Source organism: Anas platyrhynchos, chromosome 2 (genome assembly GCF_047663525.1).
Source record: "Anas platyrhynchos isolate ZD024472 breed Pekin duck chromosome 2, IASCAAS_PekinDuck_T2T, whole genome shotgun sequence".
Classification (NCBI taxonomy): Eukaryota; Metazoa; Chordata; class Aves; order Anseriformes; family Anatidae; genus Anas; species Anas platyrhynchos.
In genome coordinates, this window is record NC_092588.1 from 133,288,605 (window position 1) to 133,293,847 (window position 5,243).

The following is a 5,243-nucleotide window of genomic DNA, read 5'->3' on the forward strand; positions in this document are numbered from 1 at the left end:
GCCCGAGCAAGCGCCGCTGTCGCAAGGGGGCGGAGGGCGGGTGAATAAATGGGGCTGGAGGGGTGGAGGGGATGTGGTGTGTCAGAAGTCACTGGAAGGGGCACACGAGGATCGCCCGGTCCCTTCAGGGCTGACCGCAAGCTGAAGCGTGTCGCCGAGGGCATCGCCCAAACGTCCCCATGGCGCTGACAGGCACTGGGCACCCACAGGCACAGGGCACCCACCACACTCCTCTCCAGGAGGCCCGTCCAGGTGTGTGACCACCCTCACGGTCACCCACCCTGACATTTCTCCTCATGCCCAGCCTGGCACAGCTCTGAGCCCTTCCCTCATGTTCGAGCTCTGTTACCACCAGAAGAAACCTGCGTCTTACACCCGGGCAGAATTCAGAGGCAATAAAGCAGTCCACTAAAACCAAACTTCATCAGCTTCAATCTATCTGTGCTATTAAGCTTGTATCAAAGGGAGCTATGATAAGAAGCCCTCCTGCCTTCATGGGGCTGCTGAGGGTTCATGCCGCCGCGCTGTTATCTCCCAGCTCCCGCTTTCTGCTGCCTCCCACATGCAGAGCAAGCTTCATCTCTGCAGCTCGCAATAAGGTTTTTTCAGCTGTTTAACATCATATCCAACCCACCCACGTGGAAAAATCTTCAACAGTCACAGCTATTTTGACAAAAGAAAAAAAGGGGTTGAAAATCAGGCAGCAACAGCAGTGACACCAGTCCGGCCTAATCACACCGTCCTGTTACGCTCCTTTCTGCCGCTCAAATAATTGACTCTTCAAAACAAAAAGGAAACATTTCCATAGGCCCAGGGAGCATTAAGCTTTCCCCAGGATACCGAGAAATGTAATAAAAATATACTGCCTTGTCAAAAGCCCGGGTCATTATGTCCAAGCAATACAGAAAAGAGTGAACTACAAACTATTACTCCTTACTATTTTTTGATGTTTATTTATTCTCCCAGGCACTTCAGTGAAGGAAAACTGAAGTTTCCAGTAACTAACTGAAAAGTGGCTGAAGCAGCAGAAAGCTCTCACAGATCCAGTTTTCCTCACTGGCAGTTTCCAGTTCTCTTAGTGCCCCTGTTGTACCCCGGGCAGACCTAATCCTCAGTCAGTTTTGCTATATTCTCAAACTGCATTTTCTGCAGATATTTCTGTTAGGAAGGATTTCTAAACTTAATGCATTTCGTTCACACCCGAGTCCATCAGGATTTTCACATTTTTGAAAGACCGGAGTTAAAAAACTGACTTGTAATATCAGTTGTATTTGCAACGGTGCAGTTTCCCTGAGTTACCTCGGGGTGCATTAATTTGCAGAAGTCATTTAAATATTTTTGATATAATGACCCCGGCACTCACACTGCACACACTGACAGCGGTCTTGCTACATCCATCTCATGTGAGTTTAGGAGTCCTTGTCCTTCAGTGGCCTACTTAAGCCCTCTGCTGGACACTTGCTTTGTGGCTCAAATATTAACAAGGATACCTCAGCCAAATCTGTAATCTGCATATTTATTTTTTTTACATTTTGTCTTTCTGTCCACAAGGACCAAAAGACATCTTGCCCATCTTTTGTATTATATTCGTGACATCTCCATGTGGTGAACTCTCAGCCATCTGTACATAGCACACCCATGCCATAAACAGCTTGGGTCCAGCTGCAGTTTCAGCTAACATGAAGGAGAGGAGTGACAGTAGTCCTGCCTCACTGAGACATCTGCATTGCCTTCCCCAGGGCTCCAGCACCTCCTGGCACTAAAGGATGGGCACCTCAGGGAGGCGATACATCCTGCCCCGCCTAAGCAAGTGGAGGCGATTTTTCCCTACTGCGGTTTGTGATTTAGATAAGCCATAAAAAAATTTTTCAGTGTCCAGTTGGGCTCATGAGCACTGGCTCGGTGTTAGTTATGCTAAAACTGGAGCAGATCCTACAAAGATAACAGCATATCTCTGTGCTGTAGTGCCTTTGTTTTTGGGGAGGTGATACCAGCTCTGCTACAGGGCAGCACAAAGCCAGGCAAAGTGGTTTAGCCAATGTACCGGATATTTATTTCCATGGCTAGGACTGCATGAGTAGCATCTCAGCCTTTTCCCAAGGGTGCACAAAAGAGTTGTAGTACAGCATAGCTGCAAAGTCCCAGCCCATTGCTCCAGGTGCTGAGCTGCTTCTGTACCAGCAGCCAGTAATAAAAAGTGGAAGGCAGATTTTGAGCCTCTGAATCTGACAGAGTAGCAATGTTGTTTGCTACAGTCCCAACTCCAAGGGTAGGAAGACTGGAGGAACTTTTCCATGTTTATTTTTTGCTTTTATCAGCAATGTGTTGACTAGAGAAGATGAAGCTGAACTATTTATTGAGCTCTTATAATTGCTGTAATTTTAAAAATTAACAAGACCGTCCCGAGAAGAGTTCTCTTTGTGAATCAAAATAAGTGATTAAATATAGAGTGTAATGACATGATGTGCCTTTCCAGAACCTCTGGTAATCCGGATGAAACAAAACTATATTGTCATCTGTTAAAATAACAGGATAATCTGCAATCTTCTTTTCTAGACTGTAGGTTAAATGTCAAAGTACAAACCCTGGGGTGTTTAATTTCCTGCCATGATCAAAAATAACCATACAGTCCTGTCCTATGCATCCTATCTTTTCATTGTGCAGGTCACAACCAAATTCCACCTCTTACTTCAGAGCTGTGAAGTTTGTAATAAGCCCTCTAAATATTCAAATAAATTCAAGACAGTTCCTTTTTGCATACTGTTGCAGACCAAGACAGACTTTTCTGATTCAGAAGCCAAGCCAAAGATCTGTTATGACAGCTAAATGCCTGCTAGATATTTTGTGGCATCTTCCAGCGTGCCTCATAAAGATGCAAAATTATCTCTTTGTGGGAATCAACTACAAAATGAATAGTTTCATAAATGACTTAGAAAAGGCTCCTGATAATTGGAGTTCCGCAGAATGACTCTGCCCCTGTCAAAGTCGAGTAGAGCTTTGTCCTTGATTCAGCAGGAGTGAGATGAGTCCTAGCATGGGATAGCCTGCTTCAAAATTGTACGTGCAGGTGGGTATACATGGAAAATAGGCTGTTTCCCCAGGACTTGGAGAAACCCCAGCCGGTGAAGATACCAGCTGTGGTTGCAGTTTGCAGGGGAGGCAACTGCCTGTCCGCTGTGAGTCTGGCCTGGGTGAGACCAGGGTTCCTCAAACAGGCTGGGCACGACAAACGGAGTGGGACAGAGATGGTTTGCATTCAAAAGCTCCATTTCAAGGAGGAAAAAAGGTGCCGTAATAAATGCTGCTTGATGTAACTCATCAGGATGGCCTCGGGTACTCAGGTATGTGTCTCACAGTCGGATGAAACCAAATAATAGAAATTATTTCTTACGAAATAAATAAACTACACTATGATTGTCAAAGGGAGACAGAGCCAGCTGTTTCTGGGCTTCCGTCAATTGAATAACTGGTGTGTTGATGTTAAAAGGAGATTCTGTCTTGGTTAAGCTTCTGCCTGAGCTGCTCATTCATCGCAGGATTTCTTGTTCCTTTACCCAAAGCACGTGATTGGTATCATCCAAAACACATTTTTTGACAGTCAAAGCAGAATTTCCTGAGCTCTGCTTGCCTCCTGCAGACCTGAGAGATGCCAAGTGTATTGGAAATCTTTAGAGACTTTAGCTGCCAAACTCCACCAAGTTTCTACTTGAACGTGTGTGAACAGAGCTTTGCAGTGAGACAAATTTAGGCACCTTTAATCCCAAGGAGGAGTGCTAGGCTCAAACACAGACCCTCAAGCTTTCCATCTCCCCATTTTCCTCCCTGCAGCTCTCCTCTCTGAAGTCCAGAGCCAGGCCTCAAGTCCTGCCCATGAGCACAGAGCCACTAATGTTTCTGAGATAAGCGCTTCTGGAAGAGTGACGAACTGCGAAGAACCTGTGTTTTCATCTTTTTTTGTCCTTAAACTATTACTGTTTTCAACATTCAAGGTATACAAGCAAAAGATTGCCTGGGTTATAAAACAATCTTTCTACTTTTGAAAATTCAAACAGAAATTTAAAATGTCAATATTTAGAATCGCTGTGTGTCTTTTCCTTTTATGAAGAGTCTTTATGGCAAACATACTATTAATCCATTTGGTTATTCTACCACGTGTATTGTTTTGTTCAACTGCATTAAAATTCTATGAAATATGCAATATTCTCCTGTTAATTCACATAATTGCAGTTTGAAATAGCATGTTTTGTTATTCCAACGACAATACGAAGAGTGCACCATTCATTGGCAAAGCTTTGTTTTCCTGGGCTCCTTAATAAGTCATTGTAAAACTTCAAGCCCTGCAAAGATGCTTCCACAAATACATTAAAATTCCTTCCAGAAAAGCACAAAAAGAGCACAGAAATGGTTATGTTGATGGTTGTAATGGGGGAGGGAACAGAGCAAGGGAGGAGATGGCCAAAGCAAATAAATAACTGTTTTGGAAATCTGCAGGGAAAGACCATGCGTGTGAATACAAAACAAGAGTTTAACCTCCTAAAGTCAGGAGGGGAGGGCCGGTGCCCCCCGTTGGTACTGCTGCTTCCGTGGGTGCTGAGAGCCCCAGGTGGTGCTCGGTCAGGGCCCCCCAAGTCCAAACTCAGGAAATAAAACTTGCCAGCCGACATCACTCGTAAGCTTTTAGCCCAGCTCCACATTAACCCAAGGGGAATTTAAAACACAACATAAACATGTGTTTAAACAAAGCTAGAAGAAAGCTTGTTGTCCTGTCTCCTGGTTTAATTAAATGTATTTTATATGAGAAGCACAGCTTACAAATGCAAGCTATGTGGTTTCTCTGGCAGCGCTGCAGCTCTAAGTAAATACACTATAGTATTATTTTGTTTGCTTTCTTCCCTAATTAAGTTTTAAAAGTTTCCTCAGCACTCTGTGTGGCTGCTGCAGTTTTGGCAGCGGTACTGTGGCAAAGGGGACTGGGAGGAACATGTGTTCTCTTTCCTCCCTCTCCCCACCGAGTAAAACAACCTCGGCTGAAAATCCCATATCTTTCGGAAGGATCTGCACTCCAGGGGTGAAGCAGGAGCCCTGTCACACAAGCATGAGAGCCCGAGCCCTCCTGCTGCGAGCAGCCCGCATCGGCAAGGGGCGGCGCACAGGGCTGCACACACGCTTTGCAGCAGGAATGAGAGCTGAGATGCTAAATTGCAACCCAAACATGCGTTTTGTTGCACTTTGAGGGTGTTTGG